We start from the raw sequence: 23,747 nt of genomic DNA, 5'->3' as shown, positions 1-23,747 counted from the left end.
TACTAATGTGAATATGCTGTGAATATGTGCAGAAAATTGATAAGTAAATATGTGATAATAATGTGGATATTTTGGCATTGTGACCTTATAAGACTGTTGGTTATAATTGGCATGCCATAGGATTGTGAGTACTCACCTTTGTGTTGTGAAATATGTGGGGTGTTGAGATCCAGGGACAATTTCGAAGAGATAGGGGAATGTGAGCTAAGCTCCATTCATCAGGACATGTATGTGTGGTGTGTTGGAGAGTGTTAGCTATATGCTTCACTTATGGGACATGTTCCACTCTTTGAGTCATTATGGTGTGATGGAGATCCACGTATCTGATGTGTGGAGATAGAGTCCAGTTTATGTTACATAATCTCAAGAGCCAAATTATCATCAAAAGTGACTGAATATTTTTAACTGATATTGATATATGTTGAAGTATATGCTTAAGTATTCATATGTCTACTGTGTGAATGAAGTCTAGTCAGATGATTAATGTGTAAAATATGTCAAAAGAGTAAAATATGATATGAGTATGATGTTTGCCTGTTTCTTTGATGCATGATGGCTATTGCGTAGTTGTTATTTTAAGCATTCACTGAGCTTTTTAAGCTCGCCCACTCCATTTTAACCTTTGCAGAGTAGTTGCGTTCCCAATGTGAGCGGTGTGGCCTTCGAGGAATTGATTCAAGCCATTCTTTAGTTCCTATAGTAGCTGTGACTGGTTTGTTTATTATATAGGACTTTAAGGCAATGTGGTAGATTTCATTTCAGTTTTGCTAAGTTAATTCTTAGGTTGTTTGCATGTTATTTATGCTTGGAAGTATGTGGACTTGAATATGATATTGGGACTGTTATTTCGGATATTTTGATGTTTCTTAAACTAGGTGAACGAAGAATGATGTCTAGGGGCTAAGTTGAGTGGCTTTAATGCTTGCATACGCTGAATTTTTGTAACCTAGAGCAAAGGTATCAATATTAGGGCTTTAAAAATGATCCTCTTTAATTTCGAAGGTACAGTAAGACAGAATATCGAATTGGTATCGATACTCGGCCCAAGTATCGAAACTTAGGGTAAATTTATCAGTACCTTGCGAAAGCTACCGATAGTTTTCAACGTTTGGGAATTTTGGTGAGAAACAGAATGCAAGTTTGGTACCAATTTTTCATTTGGTATCGATACCACTTTAAGAAAATATCGATACTACTTCTTTAGTATCGATACCTACGTAACAGTTTTGGAAATTTTATAATTTGGCCCTTTGACAGGTTTGATTGATATTTTTAAAACCCTTACTGTATGTATGGCATGCTATAAAGATAAGAAGTGGTTATACGACTATAATTCATACATATTGTTAAATAAAGATGACAATTGGTTACTTGTAAAGTTGTTTTCTAAGTTAATTGTGTGAGACGATAGTGTAGCGTCCTAGTATTCGGGCTCGGCAATTAAGCCAGGTATAGGGTTGTACATGAGTACTCACAATCCTATGGCATGCCAACTATATCCAACTGTCTCATTTAGTGACAAGGCCAAAATATCCATATTGTCATCAAAAATTACTTTACCAATTATTCATACATATTCTTTACAGAACCATATCATTAGCATATTATACACACTGTCACATGGCATGAATATCATACCCTCATATTTACCGTCACAACAATCATCACAACATGTTCATATTTATCATAATTCACAAACATATTTATCACATATTTATCATAGGTAAAAGAACACTTACATTCAGAATTTAGAGAAGGGGTTTAGGTTACCTCTAAACTCCTAAATACACAACGAATTGCTTATGAGCAGCTATTCCAAAACACTCACCAAAATATACGCTTTTACCAAAAACCAAAAACTTAGACAAGCTTTTCTTTGCCTTTAGCTCTACTTGTTGAAGGTCCTATTGACTCCGACGCTTCAACAAGACAAACCACACAAACACACATTCAACAATCAATCATCAACTTCATTAAAACAGTCACAAACATAAGCCTAAGCTACCTTATCTTTTAACCAAAACTTTCAACATAGAAAAATTTAGATTCAAATAACTCGGTTTACACTTAATATTTTCACACAAAACGAATTTCGTTCATCATACATATTCATCTAAGGCTAATTATCAAAATTTTTCGACAAGTTTTGGCCATTACAACAAAAATTCATTAAAACACAAGAAATCCTTGCCGAAACTTAAAAATTACTTTAGAAAGCTTCTAATCATGTTAAAACAAGTTTAAAAACACTTTAAAATCAAGTTTTTATCCACAAACCCAAAATTCACCATTAATGACCCGATTTTCAACTTTTATCAAGAACATGCGTTTTAACGGCTAAAAACTGAGTTTTAAATACAAAATAACATTAAAATATCATAAGGAATTGAATTGTTACCTTAGATGAAGAAAATCTATGTGTTTGATTGAAAACCCAAAAAACCCAAAAGCTTGATAATGGGAACTATGGTATTTTTGGGTGTTTTTCTGGGTCTTTTATAGAGATTTAAGGTTCAAGGGTGATAGAAATCAAAGAGGATTAGGAATTGGAGTTCAAAATTGATTGAAATAGTAAGAGAGAATCAAGGGACGGCAACACTAGTTTTGGGGAAGAGTTAAACTGAAAAATTGTAGGTGGGAAGAAGAAATAGGTTGGTTTTTACATTTTGGTCTAATTGCTTCTGCAAAACTCACAATTTTAACTCTTTTACAAATCAGTATTTTTTTCTAAAATTAAAGGTATTTAAAACTCATCTTTAGGAATTGATCTATTTTCTAAAAACAATAATTAAAAACATTACTAATATGCCATGTCATAGAATTCCGAACACTCAAAGGCTAAAATTCCTAAAATACCCCTAAAACTCCTAGGCCCTATTTTGGTGTGTGACAATCCTCTTATCAAGCCACCGCTTTGTCTTCTCCTTGTACAGTTTAGTGTTCTCATATGCCTGTGCCCAGAAGTTTTCCATTTCATTCAGTTCTGTATGGCCAGCAACGATCCAATCCATGATCATATTTTTAATAGCCCAAAATGCTTTGTAATCGAGCTCAATAAGTAGGTGACATGACTTCCCAAAAACAAGCTTAAAATACGACATTTCCAGCGGTGTTTTGAATGTCATACAATAAGCCCACAAAGCTTTATCCAATCTGGAGGACCAATCTTTTCAAGTTAGGTTCACCATTTTTTCGAAATCTATTTAATTTCTCTATTAGAAATCCTTGCTTGTCCATTTGTTTGGGGATGATATGTCGTGGCAATCTTAGGTTTCACTCCATACCTATGCAAAGCATTAGCCACTAATTTGCAATCAAAATGAAAACCTTCATCACTGATAATGGCTCGAGGTGTACCAAATCTTGTGAAAATGTTCTTCTGCAAAAAAAATTAGCTCTGACTTGGCATCATTCATAGGGAGGGGTACCACTTTGACCCACTTAGAGACGTAGTCCACTATCACGAGTATGTAGAGATTGCCAGATGATGGTAGAAATGGAGCCATAAAGTCAATTCCCTAAACATCAAACAATTCAATCTCTAAAATATTTTACAATGGCATTTCATGTCTCTTAGATAAATTACTTGTCCTCTGACAATGATCGCATGACTTATAAAATTCATGGGCATCCTTGAACAATCTTGGCCAATAAAAAAATATTTGAGTACCTTTGTAGCATTTCTCATTCCTCCAAAGTGTCCTCCGTAAGGCATTGAGTGACAATGTTGCAAGATGCTATGTACTTCGTCAATAGGGACACACTTCCTAATTATTTGATCAGCATATTACCTAAATAAGAAGGGTTTATCCCTATAATAATGCTTGGCATCATGAAGAAATTTCCATTTTCTTTTATTGTTGAGATCAAGTGGCAGCAGACCACTTACTAAAAAGTTCACTATACCGGTGTACCAAGGTAATGGCGTGGCAACCAATAGTTGCTTATCTAGGAACTCTTTCTTAATAAGTTGAACATTGTCATTTTAATTCCCAACTTCTAACCTCGATAGGTGATCAACCACTTGATTTTCAGTCCCCTTTCTATCTCAAATTTTTAAATCAAACTCTTGCAGCAAAAGTATCCACCGAATTAATCTTGGCTTGGCATCTTTCTCGGTCACCAAATATTTAATAGCAAAGTGATCTGTGTAGACAGTGACTCTGGTACCAACTAAATATGATTGAAATTTATCGAATGCGAAAACCACAGCCAATAACTCTTCTTCAGTGGTAGTGTAATTAAGTTGTACATCCGTCAGGGTCCTTCTCGCATAATAAATTGCATGAAATACATTGTTTTTCCTTTGTCCCAACACTACTCACATGGCATAATCGCTAGTGTCACACATGAGTTCAAAAGGCAGTGTCCATTCTAGAACGATTACAATTGGTGTTGTTACCAATCATCCTTTTAGCTCCTCGAAAGCGATCAAACAAGGTTCATCAAAATTGAAGGGTCTATTATGTTCCAGCAAGGCGCATAAGGGTTTAGATATCTTCAAAAGTTCCTTAATGAATCTTCTATAAAATCTCGCATGACCTAGAAAACTCTTAATACCCTTGACACTGGTCGAAGGTGGCAATTTGTCTATCACCTCAATTTTTGCTTTGTCAACTTCAATCCCTTGTTGCGATATCTTATAACCTAGCACAATACCTTCACGAACCATGAAGTGGCATTTCTCTTAATTTAAAACAAGATTTGTTTCTTCACGACATAGAACCATTTCAAGATTTTTCAAGCAATCCTCAAAATCATTGCCAAACACAGAGAAATTGTCCATGAAGACTTCAAGAAAATTTTCCACCTTGTCCGAGAATATCACCATCATGCAACGTTGAAATGTTGTTGGGATATTACATAACCCAAATGACATTTTTCTAAACGCAAAAGTTCCATATGGACAAGTGAAAGTAGTCTTCTCTTAGTCATTGGGTGCTATGGCTGTAACGACCCATAAGTCATGGGTGTCAGGAAACATACTTTCGAAACCCCGCCTTCGCACATCGAGCTTATAAATATTTATTTTTTTTATATTTTGAGAGTTACGTTAGAAGTGATTTACATGATAGTTAGACAATTTTAATTCTTAGTGTTTAAAATTAAGTACAAGGATTAAATTAAATACGTGATAAAATTAGTAATTGATGTTAAATTGCAAAGTGGGACTAGATTAAAGGACTTATTTAATAAATAGACCATTACGAATATAGACTTTTGATTGTGGATGTTTATGATGATATATATATTAAATATATATTATGTATATTGAAATAATTAGTAAATGATGTTAGAATAAATAAATATAAAATGAAAGGAAATCCATTAATAAAAGAAACAAATAGATTAGTGGGAGAGAAGAAAAACAAGAAAATTAAAAAACTTCATCTTTCTCTTTGCATGTCGAAAGTGGGAATGATAGGGGAAGAAATTTTTGGCCATTTAGTCCCATGCTTTAAAGCTCAATTTGGTTAGTAATTTTTGGTTCTTTCTTCATGGATTTTGTGTTTTTGGAATCCTAAGATCATGAGTTAAATTACCCATGTTGAAAATTTTAAAAGTGTTGATGTTAAAACAAGTTATTATGGTAGAAAAATATAAGTTCTTAATGTTTTTGTGGTAGATTTTTGAAGTTGGAATAGAGGTGGGAAGAGTTGTAAAGCCAATTCATGAACTTGTGCATTGAGAATTAAATTGTAGCAAAATTTGAAATGTGGGAGTTAAATTGTTAATTTTGTGATGTCTAGGGATTGTTTTTGGTGTATTGTTCTTTGTGCTGGAAATTTGGGTTGAATTACTAAGTTTAATGAGAAATTAAAATATTTTGTACCATGAGTTTTGTTAATATCAGCTTTCAAGGAATTAAATGCTATAAATTAAACTAGCATGGTGTTAAGTTAGAAAATTCAAGAATTTAGGGATTGTTAATAAATTATATTTATATTTGGTTAGTTATGGAAATTAGATGAAGATGTGATTTAGTTAATTTTGATGTTAATGATTGAGTTGTGTAAATGTCAATTGTTGAGGGTAAAATTATAAAATTATGATCTAAGGTTAATTTATTTAATTAAAAACAAGTATGGTATTCAAATTAAGTAATTGAATTAATTTGTTAAACTTAGAACAAGAGAAGACTAGATCGGGTATGAACCATGGGATGGAAAAGGTCACTGAGTAGGCGTCTTCGATTCGTTGCATCCGTCGTATTTTTGTAAGTTCGTACTCCCTAGACTCGAACTTTACAAATTGATTTAATTCATCTAGTTACTACACGATGTTTATTATATCTCTAATATAATTGCTAATTCAAGTGAATAGAAGTATATGGATTTATATATAAAATTTGATATTGAGTGATGAAAGTAATATTATGAAATTTCAATTGAGTAATTACCATCAGTTATCCGACTAGTGCTGAGCACAATAATTTGTCGATTCGTTCGACTAGTGTTGGGCGCAATAATTTGTTGATTCGTTCGACTTGTGCTAGGCACACCAATGATTTCATCGAGTTAAATGAATAGCGCTAGGTGCAAAAATCTTAATCACGGTCTAACCATTTGGCACCGGGTGCCATTTGTTGGAATATATAATTTGGTGAGGTATAATAGTTCATGAATTGATTTATATGTTGTGAAATGTAAATTTTGGTTACTTGTTGCAAGTGAGATGTATTGAGATCGTGAGTTGCTTACTGCTTGAATTTTTAATTGATTGCTGGTTAGGTATTACTATTGTTCTACGTCTCAACATCCACGACAAATCTCATACTCAATTTTGGTGATGTATTTCTTTTAAGACTTGGCATGTACCTAGGATGTCAACATTAAGATAATGTCCTTTTGTTTAGTAAATCCTAGGGAATATAGTTCTATAAGTCTAAAATGATTGTAAATACATGTTTGGAGTTGTTATGTAAATGCTTTCAATCAGTGTTTGCTTAAATGATTTGGTCATTTTGGTATTAAACTTGTGATGCTTGATTAGTAAATGAAGAAAGCTTATTCATTGAGCCTCTGCTTATTCATTGAGCCTCTTAGGTTGACAATTGGTTGAGAATAATTAGTAAAGGTTATGAATTTACCATATTTAATTATTTGAATGCTTGAAATTTATTTAAGGTACCTATGAAAGGTATATTGGTTGTTGATGGATGTTTTAAATGTGGTGTCAATGAGGGCACATTGGTTAGGCACTTAAGATGCTTGTTTTGATATGTTTTTGACCATGTCTAATTGTGTTTTGATGTTGTTTAAGGTCCCTATTAAAGTTTGCTTTGATAGGTTGAATGGTTATGCTTGTATTGGCTTTGAAAAGGCTTGTTTATAGGCAAATTTTAGCCCACACAGCCTGGCGACATGGCCGTGTGTCCCCTAGGCTCCTTTGTATGCAAGTCAATGAGTACACGGCCTAGCACACGGGCATGCAACATAGTCGTGTGACCTTACTCAGAGAGTCACACAGGATGGGACACGATCGTGTGTCTCTAGTTCGAAGGTCACACAACTTGGGCACAGGTGTGTGTCGTAGCCGTGTGAGGCACACAGCCATGTGACCCTTGTAGTCAAAATTTTTCAACTTTTTCTTAAGCTTTCCAAATGTTTTCAAATTGGTCCCAAATTGTTTCTAAGGTATAATTAAGGCCTCGAAGGCTCGATTTAGGGATGAAATGTATGTGAATGGTTGGTTATAACATGTTTATGGATATGTGTGAATTGTATGTTAAATGTTTCGTTTATATAGTAATGCTTTATAACCTTAATCTATCGACGAATACGGGTTAGGGGTAGGATAATCCACGCAAACTCTCCATCCCGTGACAGTGTGAGTTGGAATAAGCTCATGGTTATCGTTGCTAACCACTGTGACACCTCCTTTCTTAGGTACACATTGGATAGGGCTCACCCACGAGCTGTCGGAGATCGAGTAGATAATACCAACATCTAGCCACTTGATAATCTTTTTTTTAATAACTTCCTTTATGATTGGATTCAACCTCCTCTACAGTTCAATAGAATTGCTATGAAAATCATCTAGTAAGATTTTATACATACAAATAGCAGGGTTTATTCCCTTGATGTCAACAATTGTCCATCCCAATATCTTCTTAGATCGTCGGAGTACTTCCACCAACCTCACCTCTTGATCGAGTGTCAACTCAGTAGAAATAACTATTGGCAAAGTGTTGTTTTCTCCCAAATAAGCATATTTTAAATGTTGTGGCAAATACTTCAACTCCAGTGTGAGATGTTCCTCTATAGAAGGTTTAGGATGCCTGAAAAAGCGATTTGATAACTACAAGGATTCAAACTTCTTCCCTGGTCTGTTCACAAGCTTCTTAGTTTCCACAAGTTCACCAAGGTCCTCAAAAATTATTGCGTCACTCCACTCAAGTAAATCTTCATTACTATCAGAATTGTTGTGGCAAAATCTTGTGAACTCTTCCTCCACTACTGCCCCTATCAGGTTAATGGCATGGCATTCTTCACTCTCATAGTGCATTTGAAGGCATCAAATACATTGAATGTAATTTGTTGTTCATTTACCCTCATGGTCAGTTCACCTTTCTGCACATGAATTAAATTCCTACCTGTAGCAAGAAAAGGTCTTCTAAGAATAATTGACACATCTTTGTCAACTTTACATTCTAAATACGAAAATCTGCCGGAAAAAAAAAAACTTATCTACTCTTACCAGTACGTCCTCAATTTTACATTTCAGATGTGCGTAGGATTGATCAGCCAATTGCAACGTAACCTTAGTAGGTCTTGCTTTCCCAATTCCCAGCTTCCTAAATCACATAGTGCCTTACCAACATATTGATTTCCTATTGAACATGAGATAGTGAAACTCCCTGGGTCCTTCAACTTTGGAGGTAATTTATTTGTCAACATTGTTGTGCACCCTTCAGTAAGAGCAACAGTCTCAAATTGTCCAAATCTGCACTTCTTTGACAATATGTCTTTCATAAATTTCACATAATTGGGCATTTGCTCCAAAGCTTCAACCAATGGTATGTAGTTGTGAAGTTATTTAAGGACATCTAGAAATCTTTTGAACTGAGCCTTTTGTTTACAATTGTAAAATAATTGAGAAAATGGTGGAGGTGGCTGTCCTTCAGGTTGCTAACGCTGTTTTGTCGTAACATTTTTGTCGGTAACACAATCTGATTCTACTGCAGCAATCTTTTGCTTAGCCTTTTCAGCTACAATGTACTTTTCAGATGTTTCTAATGTAACATCCCGATTTTGGGCCTAGTCAAAACAATGGTTTCGAGACCACCAATCTGATGAGGAAAAATTTATTTTTACTATATTTTTATGGTCTACAATTTCACAGAATGATTTCGTGAAAATTTCATTCAAAAATTTCAACGTTTGGGCACTCAATTTAGTCAAAAGGACTAAATTGTAAAAAGTGCAAAAGTTGAGTTCTACATGTTAGAGGTGTCCAATTGTTATGAAATTCTAAATTGGAGGTTTTTATATGGTACTTAGACCATTGGTTAAGTTATGGACAAAAATGGACATGAGATAAGTGAAATAGGAAATTTTTAAGTTAGGGGCATTTTGGTAATTCGATAATTAAAATGAATTAAAAGGGAAAAGGATGGAAAATTCTGCTCATCTTCTTCATTTTGACGAAATTAACGAGGGGGGAAGCCATAGTTAGGGTTTTCAAACTTCCAAGCTCCATAGTAAGTGATCTCAAGCCCCGTTCTCAATGTTCTTTACGTTTTTGGGGTCTCAGTAACTTGATTTAGCTTATTCTAGCAATAATTTAATCTAGGGTTTATATTTGGAAAAATACCCATAGGTGAAATATGTTTATTTTGATGTTTTATGATATAATATGAAGCTAGAAATTATGTTAAACAACTTTTGCTAGTCGATTTTAAGTGAAAACAAGTAAATTGACATAATCGGTAAAATACCTAATGTTCATAAGTAAGTGTTAAAGTAAGAATTTGATGTTGTCATAGAAGGGAAAAATGTTCAGCATGTTATAAAACATAAGAATAAGAGATGAAGTTTAATTTCCGAGCTTTGGGGAAAAAGTGTAATTATGTAAAAGTTTAGGGGCAAAATCATAATTTTGCCAAAGTTAGAGTCAATGGCTGTTTTGGTAAATTTGAGTATTAAATAAACTAAATTTTCTATTATAGATCAAGAAGAACGAAATCCGTGGTTAGACAAAGGAAAGAATAAGGTTGAAGACTAAGTGGGTGGATTTGGCTATATTTTGTACCGAGGTAAGTTTACGGTAAATAAATGCAATATTTCAATAATTATTATTAATGCTGTTATTTTCTAGCAATTAAAAATTTATTTCATGAATTTATTTGATGTTGACTCAAGTATGAGACGATAGAGAATTAGTATTAAAAAGTCCCGTTGAAACTTTTGGAATGTATCGGATACAAATGTCATGACATTTGGGTGATGAGATCCCATGTAAGACCATGTTTGGAACATGGCATTGGCATCATTGAGATTATGAGAGGTCCCATGTAATACCATGTCTAGGACATGGCGTTGGCACTGAGATGAGAGGTCCCCCGTAAGACCATGTCTGGGACATGGCATTGGCAGTACAAGAAATATCCCATGTAAGACCATGTCTGGGACATGGCTTTGGCATGTTATTATCAGAAAAGAGACCCAAGTATCCTTTTTATTCCAATGTGGCTCAACGGGCTAGTAAACAAATTATGTTCCATGAAAGTTCAAGTAAAAGCATAAATAGCAAATTCAATTGAGTTATAAGAGTTAAGAACATATTATGTTATCAATTGAGAATCAACATTTCAGCAAGAGAAGATTAAGTTATAATCATGAGTTAGCTAAGTAAACAAGCAAGAGAACGAGTAAGAGATTAAGTAAAGAGGAATTTAGGGATCATGTTACTTGAGTATAATTATTTGTGTTAAGTGTTGTTATTTATTTACTTGTAAACTTACTAAGCTTTATGCTTACTTCTTTTATTTTTCTTTCTTTTATAGTATTGCAAAGCTACTTTAGGGATCTTAAAGACATCGGAGAGTGTCCACACTATCAACCACAACAACTCGGTATTTTATGATGATCAATGTTGAACTATGGCATGCATAGGGACTTAGTCATTTTGAATGCATAGTGACTTAGTCATTTTGAATGTATGTCCTTATGATAATGCTAAAGGATGATGTGTAAATATGTCATAATTTTTAGCTATTAAAATGGCCAAGTAAGAATATGTTTGGTATTATATATGCCTAGGTGATAGTTTATACCTAGAAATTGTGAAAAAGTAAAACTTTGCAATGAAACAGATTTCAGACAACAGCAGTGACGTGACTTTAAAAAATCACCAAGGATAGTATAAAATGAATTATAGGGTGAATGATATATAGAATTAAATATTATTGAGTCTATTTTCATAGAAAAATAACGGTGTAGAAAAAGGAATTTTATATTCTTAGATATGTGGATTTTAGTTAGATATGGTCAGAACGGTTTTTAGAGTCCCCTGTTCTGACTTTAGAAAATCATTAAAAACTGTACAAAAATATTTATGAGTTGTAATTTATATTTATAGATTCCTTACTGATTCTACTTTCCTGTAGAAACAAGTTATAAGACCATATTAAAATTATACAATGAGAAAATTTAATTTTAGGGACGAGAGGTCAGGACAGTCAAATAGTGAAACAGGGAAGACTTTAACTAATAAACTGTACTAATTGACTGAACCAAAAATTCTAAAAAATTTATGGTAAGAAGATATATGAGTCTAGTTTTACGAAAAATTTAAGGATCTAAATTTTGAGTTTCGTAGCTCGAGTTATAATTAATTTAGTAACTACTATGTGATTGGACAACTTTGTTGTAATTTAAAAGCAAATCTTTATGCCTCAAACTAGTAAGTTAAGTCAAGTAACGCCTCGTGCTCGACTCCGGCAATGATCTCAAGTAAGGGGTGTTACATCTAATAGCTTTCTATTGTTGCAATCTGATTTGCCCTGTTCTACCATGGTATGTTTAACGATTTCATTCACCTAAGTCCCACTTCTGAGACTAATTGCTTTTCAATGCTCCTTCCCTTGTGATCTCGAAGTCTCGATATCACTTGGTAAAGCTCCTTTTGGTCTCGAAATCAAAGCATTTGCTATCTGCCCCACTTGATTCTCAAGAGCTCAAAGGGATGCAAGTTGACTCTAAATTACGACATTGTTCTTGGCCATATATTTTTTCAGCAAGGCTTCAATAGATGATGATGATGATGATCATGAAGCCAATGTCTGACCTTGTTGGACATTTTACCTCGGTATAGGTTGAGTATAACCAGGCAGTGCACTGATGGTGTTCTTTCTAGTCGCATTGTTAAAATTCCCCACACCTTGATTATTTCAGCTAAAGTTTAGATGTTGCTTCCACACTAGATTATACGTGTTGGAATAGAGTTATTGTTCCAGTTCAAATTACCTATGTAGCACACAGATGCGAAATTTGATAGGCATTCGTCAAACTCATGGTCTTCACCATAATAAACACACGCTGGCTCGACTACTTTCATCTCCTAAACTGTAGTTGGTCTCTTCATTATTTTGAACATATTAGTTAAAGATGATACCTGGGCAGTCAATGAAGAGATTGCATCAAGTTCCATGGTGCCAGCAGCTCTCCTGCTAGTCCCAACTCACGTGGTAGGATATTGATAATCATTGTTAGAAATCCATTCTAAAATCTCATATGCTTCATTGTAAGACTTATCCAACAAGGTACCATTGGCAGAAGCATCAACTACCATTCTCGTATGTTTATTCAACCCATTATAAAACATCTCCATCTGTGTCCAGTGCTGAAACCCATGCATCAGACATTTTCGAAGTAGTTCATTAAATCTTTCCCATACTTCATATAGTGTTTCATCCTCTGATTGTCAAAAAGACGTGATGTCATTTGTAAGCTTGTCATTCATGTTTGGCGGATTATACCGTAACAAAAACCTCTAGCAAAGATCATTCCATGATCTCACTATCCCCAACAGCAAAGCATTCAACCATGCTTTTGCTTGATCTCTCAAGGAATATGGAAACAATTTAAGTCTCAGGGCGTTTTCAAGAACACCCTATTGTCTAAACGAGACACGGACTTCTAGAAAAAGTCTTAAATGCAATCGTGGATCTTCAGTAGGCAACTTGCTGAACTATCCCACTGTTTGTAACATCTGAAGCATCACCAATTTCAACTCAAAATGTTGAGCCTGTATGTGTAGTCATACTATCCCTGGATAAAGATAATCCAAAATTGGCACAACATGTTCATGAATTGGCCTGTCTCAATCATCTATCACATGATGAGTAGGAAGATCAACATCTTGACCATTTAGATTTAATGGATCATTTAGACCAGGATCATTCCCGTCCCTAGCCATGTTACGCACTTCTTTTCTCCTTATTCTCAAAGTTCTCTCGATCTTAGGGTCAAAAGGATACTCTTCGTTAGCAAGAATGCCTCTACTCATGCATTGATAACAAACCTAGAAAAACTAAATACAACTCAATTAACTAAAACTAAATGGAATTAAATAAAATAACCAAACCAAATTTCACCAAATTGCCATTTCCCAGTAACGATGCAAAAAACTTGTCGCGTGTGAATATGAAATATGAATTGTGCCAAGTATGCACGTCGAATCAAGTAACAAAGTGATAAGTGAGATTGTCTCCACAGGGATTGGATAGGTTTAAATTGGTTAATTTATTATAGTAAAGTGAGATTAATGCTAAAGCAAAAAGAAGAGTAATAAAAATGCAGTGGCATTTAGGAGAATAATGATGTAGAAAATGTACGGAACAATCAAGTAAAAAATTAGAGTCGTGAAAATAAATATGCTACGAAAAGGATTAAAAGACCTACAATGTTGATTTGAAAAGCTGGGATTACTAATATTCTACCCTTATTAACCAATAATGTCTCGGCAAGATCAATCTTATTCTACTACTCGAAATAATTCTATTGTGGTCTGTTTCTTTCGAAAGCTAAACCTTGAGTTACCACACCTAGGGTATGCTACGAAAAGGATTAAAAGACCTACAATGTTGATTTGAAAAGCTGGGATTACTAATATTCTACCCTTATTAACCAATAATGTCTCGGCAAGATCAATCTTATTCTACTACTCGAAATAATTCTATTGTGGTCTGTTTCTTTCGAAAGCTAAACCTTGAGTTACCACACCTAGGGCACTATATGTATATAGGCTTTGAGTCTGGTTCCTACTACTGTTCTTCTCCTTTCTATACAAAATGTTGCTCTATGTCTAAATTCTGTTACAAGTATTCTTTCGACTATTCGTTCATATCATTCAATTTCGATCTAACTAACCTAACCTTGTAAGAATTAGATTAATTTTATAAACATGTTGCATATTCACCTATATCTAGAGATTACACACATTTTATTCATAAATACCATTAAATGAAATTGTAAATTAAAAAAATTAGAAGTAACACGTAATAACATTTAAGCACAGTCCAAGCCTTTTAATGCAATTTCCTAAAAACACTAATGGAAAATCCTAAAATGCAACTAAACTTACCTAAGTATAGACAATTAACCAAGTCTAAAGGTATAAAATATAACTCTTTTCAAGAGTTATCACGAATACGTGTGGGCATACAGTAATCTCCACATATGTAGGTGAGGATTTTGTTTCAGTTATTCTACTATATTAAGGAGAAGTCTATGTTAAGTCATAAAGGTTAAGTATGGTATGAGTTGGCGCGAAAGGTGTAATACGCCTTGTTTGTCTGGAGTATTGTACTAGTTAGATTATGAGTAGTTTAACTAGAAATAAACTGGATAACCTAGCTTGAGAATTGTGAATGTATTGTACTTATTTATGTTTTTCTTGAGAATTCTAAACCATTAAGAAGGTAAATTTTGAAACGTGTGACACTTGTTAAGTTCTACTAAGTAACTGGGTCATTTTTATATGTTTTAGAAGGGTTCGCAATGGTAAAATAAACTTCAACTTTTAAAGAAATTATTTCAATAACAGAATTAACTTATGATTAATCTAAACCAACATAAAATAATAAACCCCATCGCCTAATTCCCAGGTTCGCCAGTTTCTGTTTAGGGATGAGCCTTGCCAAGCCATCTACCTCGCCACTGCCATCCGCGTCCTAGTTATTTGCGAAGTAAGAGAGGAGTGGGTGAGTTCATCAAGTACTCAATGAATAAACAGGAATTGACAAAGCATGCTTAAAATACAAAGTTTAAAATAGAGAGAAGACTTAGTTTGAAAATCGTTTTCGAGTGTTGGGTTGGCAGTGTAGATTGCGAGACCCAGTTTGCAGATCGTGTTTGTCAAAAAATATAACTTTCTAAAATAATTTCATATGTATTTACTGAAAATTGAACTTAAAAACTTAGCCTGTGCTTGTTTGAAAATGAAACTTATATAGCACGAAACATGCTTATTCATAATAAAAGATAACATTCTAAGACATGGTTCGCAAAGATAAAATAAACTTAAACTTTAAAAGAAATTATTTCAATAACAGAGTCAACTTATGATTAATCTAAACCCACATAAAATAATAAACCCCATTGCCTAATTCCCAGGTTCGATAGAATCTGTTCAAGGATGAGCCTTGCTAAGCCATCTAACTTGCCACTTCCATCCGCGACCTACTTACCTGCAAAGTAAGAAAGGAGTGGGTGATTTCATCGAGAACTCAATGAATAATTAGGAATTGACAATGCCTAAAATACATAGTTTAAAACAGAAAGAAGACTTAGTTTGAAAATCATTTTTCCGTACTTGGTTCGCGGTGTAGATTACGAGACCCAGTTCACAGATCCTGTTTGTCAGAAAACATAAGTTTGTAAAACAGTTTTGCATGTATTGTGACACCCCTAACCCGAATAGCACGGACTGACCCTAATCTGAAGCGACATAATAGCCACTGAAGTGACTCTCAAGCTCAAGACCGCCAAAAACACACCCCAACCTTATAACACCTCAATTCTAACTAATTAACTATCTAATTTTAATGCATAAGTGATTTTGTGAACCATTTTAAACTATTTCTAATTATTTAACCTTAAGGGTATTTTGGTCATTTTACCATCTAAAGTTAAATAGTCTCATTTTTAGTTCTAAATGATTACCAACCTTTTTTTAGTCAATTTATGCAAGCCCTAAAAATTTCAATTTCAATTGAGTTCATTTACTAAGTCTAATTATTATTTCATTAATAGGAACTAAAACGTAAATTTTATAAACTTTTAATACATTACCCAAAATATTATCTAACCAAATTTTAACACTCACAAGTTTAATTCTAAAATATTATCGAGTTTCCCTATGGTTAAAGGCTTTAATTAATCTAATCAAGTTTTAGGACTAAATTATAATCAAACTTAGCAACCATCAATTATATCACACAAGGTACATACCTTAGCCACAAGCATTCCACTCCTTGGCAAGCTACAATTAAACTATGTTAGTATAAAATACATGCTTCAAACACCATGTTCTCAATCACCATTCTCATCAACATACCATAAACCACACAACAATTAAGCATAAAAATCAAGCATTAAAGTAATTATAACATCACTAAAATAAATGTCCAAATAAATGTGCAATGTCCATTACAATTAAATTAAATCTAGTCCTAATAAGTGCCACAATGCCCCCTACTATTTCTAAAGAAGAACCCTTATGCTACTACCGAGCCTTAATCTTGGATCGGCCTTCGTTTGCTCCTCCACTCCTCAAGTCGGAAAAGTCTCTGCACATAAGTGTGAGGGTGTGAGCTTAAAAAGCTTAGTGAATGATCGTAAAAACTATAACTAATCACACCCAATTCATGCATAAATCCAGGCACATTAAGCATCAAAATTTCATTCACAATATCATATTATAATCATAATAGCATATGTTATTCCATGAATAAAATTCCAATTTAATATGGCATATGAAATCATAATTTAACTTATAAACATACACTTACATTGGCATAATACATCCATGGCAATATTTAAACGTGTGATCATATATTGGATAAATGGATCTCTAAACTCCTACATATCGGAAACAGTCCCGGGTTGAGTGGGCCAAAGCCACACGCTCCTTTATATCGCCTTGTAGTCCCGTTGAGTGGAGACACAAGCTCAAGACTCCCTTATTTACTTCAAAAATCAGAACTTCTTAAGCCATATGCTCACAAATAACACATAAAATGGTGAGTACTCACAAATCCTATGGCATGCCAACTATATCCAATAGATCCACCATGGAATGTTGCCAATATAATCATACATACAAGGCATAAAATCTGATGTTTAAACACTTAATTTAAGATGTAAAAATGCCATTAAAACCATGTAGCTTAACAATTTCAACATCAATATAATTAAGCACAACAAATGCCTTTTTCCATGAATCTTAAATCAATCATAAAACCAACATCAAGTGCTAAAAAATTTAGTAACTCATGCTCCAATTAACAATCCATTCAATCCAAATTAATCATACCAAAAGCTTAACACACAATTTTCCAAAAGCCAATTGCAATAATGCTCTTGTAAAATAAAATTAATTTTTGCAAATCCAACGAAATAAGATGTGATTAAGTTATTAAAAACACTATTCAAAACTTTAATTCAATACAAAACCAGGCAAATTTACCAATAGCCTTTAAAATCACTCACCTCCATGCTTTATTTTTCAAACAAAAGTGTGTTCAAGTACGTAAGTTTTAGCCGCAAATCCAGTTAGCATCATCCTCATCTCGGTGTGAAGCTTTAACAGAGACAAAATATGCATTACAAACTAACATTAACATCAAGAAAGTCAAAATTTCATAAACTATATGAATCTAAATCATTTCTTTAATTTACCTTACCGAAATTGCACAACTAAGCCGAAACATAAAATTCATCAGCTAAACGACCTTCTCAGCACCACAAACCACTTCTAAACTTCACTCCTAGTCCATTAACATAAAACCTAAGTGTTAATTTCATCTATTAAATCATTTTAAAATTTTCCAGAAAATTAACTCATTTTTTTATTAAAAACGAATTTATCAAAATTGATCAACCAAACGAGTTTGATCTCTTGTTCTATGATTGAAAACCTCTTAATAAACACATGTTTAGCTTAGACATCCATTAAAACTTAGATTCCAACTATCATGGATTCACCATTGTTGAGTTCCATGTTCAAGAAAGAAGAAATCAAAACTTGAAAATCCATTTTGATCAATTTAAATAGCAAATAATGATTGAAAACACGTTAAATTGAATTTAGAGTTGATAATTACCTTCAATTGATCTCAAATAACCAATTTAGAAGATTGAATCAAGATCCTTGAAGACGTTCTGGATAACTTTTGCTCAACTTTGGAAAACTTTTATGGAGATTTTGGAGAGAATTTTGAGAGAGTAAAAGTTTAGATATATTCTCTTATATTTGGGCTATGAAAATGAGAAAAAAAACAAGAGAAAAATCTCTTAATTTGGGTGAAAATTGCAGTGTTTTTAAAATTAAAAACCCCACATGATTTTCAATAATTGGGGAAATTGCCATTAGGCCACTCCCATATTTCTCTTATTTTACAAAATACTCCTTTCCCTCCAATATTTCAAAAATAAGGATAATTTGCTATAAAACCATTCTTATATTCCCTTGTTTTGCAAAATGGTCCTATTTAGTTAATATTTTAAATTCTCTCTATAACGCCTGTTTTTAGTTAAATCAGAACAATAATTTTGGGACCACAAATCTAACGAGTAAATTATTTTTTTATTATTTTAATGTCTATGGGATATTAGTAAGATTGTATTAAATTTTGTTAAGAAATTTTATGTTTGCATGATTAATTAAATGAAAAGGACTAAATCGTAAAAAGTGTAAAAGTAGAATTCCATGGTTAAAAGGGGTCAAATGGATATGAAACCTTAGACTAAAGGACTTCAATGGCAAATAAACCAATTGAGTTAATAGTAAATGTTTGTGGCCTTGGTTTTATTGAAATTATTAATGTTTTTAAAGGTTAAATTAGTAATTTGATAAGTAATGTTAAAATAACTTAATGAATTAAACTCATCTTCTTCCCCATTTCAATCTATCTTTAAAAATCACCATATACATTAAGCTTGAGCATTCAGTTGGCTTCTCATCTTGCATGTAAGTGTTTCCGAGCCCCATTTTTAATTATTTATATGTTTTTGAGGTTGTTTTAGCTTAATCTAGCTAGCTTGGGGATCAATTTGTAAAAATGTTAAAGGTTTAGGGTTATTCCATGAATGTTTTTGAATGATGCTTGATGTTTAATGGTATATTATGAGTCCTTGTTGATAAATAAACAAGTTTTGTAAAGTGATTTTTGATGAATTTTGCATTTAGGGATTTGTTTGTAAAAATAGTAAAATTTCATGGAAAATTTAGGAAATGATGGTTTTTTAGGTTGATATAAGTCCCTAATAAATTTGGTTAGCTTGAATGGGGGATTAAAATGCTTAGATTTCAATTTATGAGCTTAAGGACTAAATTGTGAAAAGTTAAAATGTTAGGAGAAAATTAGTAATGTTGCATAAATGTGAAAGTGGACTAAATTGAATGCTAGAAGTATTAAATGGATTGAAATTGTCTATTTAGGTCAAGACAAACCACGTACGAACTTAAATCGAGGCAAAGCTAAAGCTTTGGAATAGCTCGATTTAACCTTCACGCCCCTATTTGTCGAGGTAAGTTCATGTGAATAGTTATTGTTTTAATGCTATTTCAAATAGTATGTTAATATGTTATTTATCATGTGAATTTATCGATGTATAAATAAATCAATGCAATGACGGTTATCGAGTCCCGGTTGAACCTTAGGAATTCATAGGATACAAATGACATGACATTAGGGATTTCATGTTTTGGGTGTTGGTCTTGAATGCCCTATCGATGCCTGAGATCCTGCATTTGTTGTGGATTTTCCACAGCTCGTGTGAGCAACATCGTGTAGCTTGCATTACAACCGATAACTTATGTGAGCAAAGCCCATTTCACAACTCGTGTGAGCAATGATGTAAAGGAAAGGTTAGGGCTATATGTTTAAGCACACTTCGTGTGAGCTTTCTCGAGTATCCGATGATATTCTAGATGGTTCAATGGACAAGAAAATGGATTGAAATGGTAAGTTACCAAATGGATTTATGCATATGCTCATGAAAAGGATGTATGAATCAAATGATGTATTTTCATATGAAAATGACTTATCATATGGTTAATTCAAATGAGTCATGTATAAATGCACTAACTTGTGTATTGATGATGATGTATAGGCTTGTGTCAAGCTTGTGGTTTGGGTTGTATTATGCTTATAATAATTGTTATGTAAATTAAATGGTAAGTTATGTTTTATTTTCTACGAACTTACTAAGCATTATTTGCTTACGTAGTTTCTTTCCTATGTTTTATAGATTATCGAAAGCTCGACCGGTTTGGAATCTCGTCGGAGATCTTTCACACTATCCAGCATACATATATATATCAGTAGTTTTTGATGTTTTGGCCAAGGTTATAATGACATGTATAGGTGGACTTGTAATGGTATTTAGTTGAATGTTTAGTTGATGTTTTGGTATGTATATAGGATGCAAGTTAACTTTGTTGGAACATTTGATGCTTTGCTAGATTGTAACATTATGGCTACCTATGTTGCATGTTTTGAATGGCTCATAAGGTATGTTTTGAATTAATATGATTATGAACTAGTTATGGTATGATTTCGTAAGTATTGAATTGGTAATTGATGTTTGAAATGTGGTAGTGTATGCATGTTTAGATAAGTTTTGATGAATGCATTTGAGGTGCCTTGAATGTCATATTGGTTAGTTGAATTAGGGTTTTGAAATGGCATATACATATGTATGTTTAGGTAGGGTTTGATGCCTTGTAGGTGTGCACAAAGTGTTCAAGTGATTATGCATGAATTGGTGTTGGGAATGGCTTGTTTTGGGTGAATTTTAGGTCCACACGGCCTGAGACACGGGCGTGTGACTCAACTGTGTGTGATACACGGCCTGGCAACACAGCCATGTGTCTCCTAAAGGTTCCTTTCTATGCAAGTTACTGAGTTACACAGCCTGGCACATATGCGTGTGACATGGCCATGTGACCCTACTCAAAGAGTTACACGGGTGAGGACACGGGCTGGGACACGGCCATGTGTCCCTAGTTCGAAGATTACACGGCATGAGACATAGAAAAGGGTGTTTGTCTCAGTTATGTGAGGCACACGGTCGTGTGATCCCTATTTCCAAATTTTTGTAACTTTTTCTTATACTTTCCAAATGTTTTCAATTTAGTCCCGAATTGTTTCTAAGATCTTTCTAAGGCCTAAGGGCTCGATTTAGGGACAGAATGTATATGTATGATTGGCTTATGATGTGTTTATGTTAATGACATTATGTTTAAATGTTTTGGTTGTACGGTAATGCTCTGTAACCCTAATCCGGGGAAAAATATGAGTTAGGGGTGTTACACTCTCAATTAAAGCCCTATTTTAATTTAGTTTTCAATTCTAATTAAACCCAAAATATTTATTTTACCCAAAAATTATTTAAAACCATAAAATTAGTTTTTCTAAAAATATTTTTATTTTCGAAATATTATTTATCGATTTTTAAATAAAATTAAGCTAACTAAATTAAAAAAATGACTAATAAACCAAATTAACTCCTAATTTTCTCTCGGAACCCGGTAAACTTACTCGAAACTACTAGACCTATTTTCAGGGCCTTACATGTATTTACTAAAAATTGAATTTAAAAACTTAGCTTGTGCTTGTCTGAAAACAAAACTTATATAGCATGAAACATGCTTACATATTTGTCTTATCAAAATGGCTATGAAACATAAAATATGTTCTCGCACTTAACACACTTATTAGAATATTGTCTCGTTGGATATGCAGATCTTCTTATAATGCTTTAGAATGACTTAAAGAGTCATTATAACATGTCTCATAAGTGTAGCGCGAAGCAATACACTCTCCTGTTCTACAACATGTTCTAGTGAATGGAGCTCAACTCGACATTCCCTTATCTTTCAACATGTCCTAGGGCCTTAACACCCGAAATCCCAGAACTTATAGGTGAGTACGCACAATCCTTTGGTATACCAATATATCAAACATAAGGCTCGCAAAGGAGCACGCATAGAGACTTATCACAGAAAGCTCGCACAAGGAGCTTGCTTATCACAGAAAGCTCGCATAGGGTGTTTTCTTGAAAACATTTGCTCATAGAGCTCGCACTAAAGTGCATAAAACCACAATTTATAAAATCGTACTTTAAAAACATATCTTAAAAAAATTGCTCACTTAGGAGCACGCTAAAACATATCTTTAAAATTATAGTTTAAAAACATATATTGAAGACAGAGTATCAAGCGTGAGATAAGTATATATATTGATAATGTTGTTAATTAAGTTGGTGTCGTAAGGTGATAGGGGGTTGCGCGCGGACCAAGATCGAGTTGTCAAGTCACGAGGAAAACTCCTATGACGCTCTAAACGAACAGATCTGAAACGAAACAGAAATTAAAAGATTAGAACTTTGAATTTCCAGCTCTGGAATAAAAATCCCCAAATCAGCAAAGAATCAAATTGAGAATAGGAATAATTTTTAATAAAGGTTCTTGGGGAATCAAGAACATGTAATTGAACCCCAAAGAATACTCCAATCTGCCGAATCTGAAAAGAAAGACACAAACAGCAATTTAAGGTTCCCCAAAATTCCAGCAATCAAAACAACCCAAATCTGAAAAGAAGAAATCGGCAAGAACAAGGAATTTAGGGATTTTGAACGAATTTTGCCGCCAAGAACAAAAGGGGCGATCCGATTTTTAGTAAAGGAGAGGGCGAATCAGATTTGGAATGCTTTGGAACGCCTGGAATGCAACAAGAACAGCAAACAAAGTGATTAAATAAAATCGACACAAGCAGAATTTAAAAGAAAAATTGACAGCAAGAAATTAAAAGATAAGTCCTAAGAAGCCTTGAAATCCCGAAAGATATCACAACTCCCTTTAAACGGCTCTAATCTCCCCTCCAATGAAGATCAATGACAAGAAGAAGGCTGAAGATGGCTCCCACAATCAGAAAGATTGTTAAAACTACTTCTAAAGAAAACTCAAGAGAAAATTCTTGAAGAACTCAAAGAGAATTTTCACTCAAAGCAAATCTGAAATTTTCAATGTAATTGTAATGTGTTCTATGGGTGGCTGGCCAAGCCATATATATAGGCCTTCTAACTATTTTCCTAACCCTAATAGGAAAACTAAAAAAACCTAATTATTGATTTTCAAGGGAATTTCATCCAAGGCCTTTAATGGGCCTCTTTGGGCTGAATTTTTACATAGAAATTTATTTATAAAGTCTAAAAATTAAAACTAAGTATTTAAAGAATTAAAATTTTACAAATTGGGCAACTTTGACAATTTGGTCTGATTTTCAACTAAATCTGATTTAAATTTCTGGATTGGGCTTAGAACATCTTATTGGGCCTTGTCTTTAAGAACTTGGGCTTGTAATCTGTTCTCTCCCGAAATTGGCTTGTTAATGCTCGTAACTAAGATCCAATGCACCTTAGTTGCAAGATTCGGTTTCTTGGACCAAGATTTCCAAGATTTGAAATCTTGATTTTCTTGATTCTTGAAATCGCTCAAAACAGCAAAATTGGACC

The 23,747-nt window shown here is 33.5% G+C and overlaps 1 non-coding gene across 1 annotated transcript; it reads left to right on the top strand.

Moving 5' to 3' along the window:
- The first annotated feature begins 12,850 nt into the window (after nt 1-12,850).
- LOC128032248 (small nucleolar RNA R71) lies at nt 12,851-12,957 on the top strand. The gene has a single exon (XR_008188376.1). It is a non-coding gene; the product is annotated as a small nucleolar RNA R71 (small nucleolar RNA).
- Nucleotides 12,958-23,747: the final 10,790 nt, after the last annotated feature.

Source organism: Gossypium raimondii, chromosome 8 (assembly GCF_025698545.1).
Source record: "Gossypium raimondii isolate GPD5lz chromosome 8, ASM2569854v1, whole genome shotgun sequence".
Lineage (NCBI taxonomy): Eukaryota > Viridiplantae > Streptophyta > Magnoliopsida > Malvales > Malvaceae > Gossypium > Gossypium raimondii.
This window is presented reverse-complemented; position numbering and strand designations above follow the sequence as displayed.